Below are 1948 nucleotides of genomic sequence, written 5' to 3' on the forward strand. Positions count from 1 at the left end.
AATAATAGTAATAATAAAAATAATAATAATAATAATAATAATAATAATAACAATAATAATAATAATAATGATAATAACAATGATAATAATAATGATAATAATCATAATAACAATAGTGGTGGTAATAGGAGCGATGAAAATAATAACGATTGTAATTATCCTCTTATCGGCAAAAGTGATAATACTGATGATGATAGATATCACATTAATGATAATGAATACATAATAATGATGATCGAAAAACAATAATCATTATTAATAAAAAAAGCTATGTAATTAATCATTATTTCTAATATAACAATAATCAATCATACGTTACGCTTATGTAATTAATCTTATCATTTGTTCAAAACACATTAAGAAGAGTACGTGATTTCTTGATTCAAATTTAATTATTTGCTCTGATTAATTTGTTATGCAAAAAACGAAAATTTTTAATTAAAACGAAAATTCGAAAATTTTTTTCCCAAATTTTCAACATAAATCAATTGAATTTATTTGCAGTATAAAATAATTTAATTTCTAATATATAAAAAATTTTAGTTCATTTTATTTTTTTTCACTAAAAAAAAAAAGAAAATAGAATAAAAAAGAAAATTTTGTTTTCTTATTTTGACAAATGGAATATATGGGAATAGATTGATTTGATTCAAAATTCATTTTTCTTCTCCTTTCTTTTTTTTTTCGCTGTGTAAAAGAAACTGAAATTATTTCAAAATTTAAATATTTGAATGATCCGGTTTTTCTTCCGACTAATTTTATTTGTGTAAACTAGTTTTTAGATCAGATTTTGGCGACTATATCTATTTCTTTCAAAAATTTTACCTCCAATCATCATTCATGTCATCTGCTGCTACAACTCTTTTGTCCTAAACTTTTAATTATCACATTTAAAGCATCGCAAGTATTATAATGAAATTGAAAGTAGTTATACCATTCATTCATCTATTTAGTCGACTTCTAATTAATATGGCATTGAAAAATTAATTACACTTCTCAGATGAATGAAAATTATAAAATAAGGATAATTACATTATCAAAGTAATAATTATTTTTTGGAAAAAATGTGGACGATGAAAGAATGGAATAAATATATTAATTAAAAATATCAAATTTTAAAAAGTTTGAAATTTAACAATCATCCCATGAAGAAATGCAATAAATTTGAAATACAAAATTTTAATTATTCTTTTTATTTAAACAAAACTTTTTTTTTTTTTTTTTTAAAGCACAGCAACGATTAATTGTAATATCAATGAGATAAGATGTCAGTGTTAAGAATAATCAATGATATGATATAAATATTATGATGAAAATCAGTGAAATATAATTTCAACAAAAGTTTTTTATTTGAAACACAATGAAGAGAGTAAAGATTAAATTGATTAAATCAATGGTTCACATAGTGTTAATTTATAAGCAAAGTGAAATATGAATAAAATCTTAAATCGTGGTAAATTTGTTAAATTCTGTTATCATTTTACAAAGGCATTGTCATTCATTTTTTCTAAAGGTAAAATGATAAGATGATAATATGGATCTGATGATAGCATTACAAGATATCTAATGATAACATGACATGATAAGCAAATATGATGGCAGCATAACAAAATGGATAAGCATGATAATAATTGCAAGTAAAAAAATGAAAAAATTTTAGTGATAAGAAATATTAAGCAAGAAAGGATTAGTGATAAGATAATGGGACAAAGAGGTTTAATGATAATATAGCTAACAGTCGTTTGTTTTTTTTTTTTTTTTNTTTTTTTTGCCTACAAATAATCATCTAGCTCAGGTGATTATTTATAAAAGGATAATAGAATCATGCCTTTCTTTTTTTTCCAATTTACCAATTTTGTGATTTGAAAACAGAACGAATGAAATGACAATAATTATTTGATGATTTTCATTAAATTAATCATAGACAATAAAATTTTTGACTAAAAAA

Source organism: Loa loa (assembly GCF_000183805.2).
Source record: "Loa loa unplaced genomic scaffold supercont3.309, whole genome shotgun sequence".
Lineage (NCBI taxonomy): Eukaryota > Metazoa > Nematoda > Chromadorea > Rhabditida > Onchocercidae > Loa > Loa loa.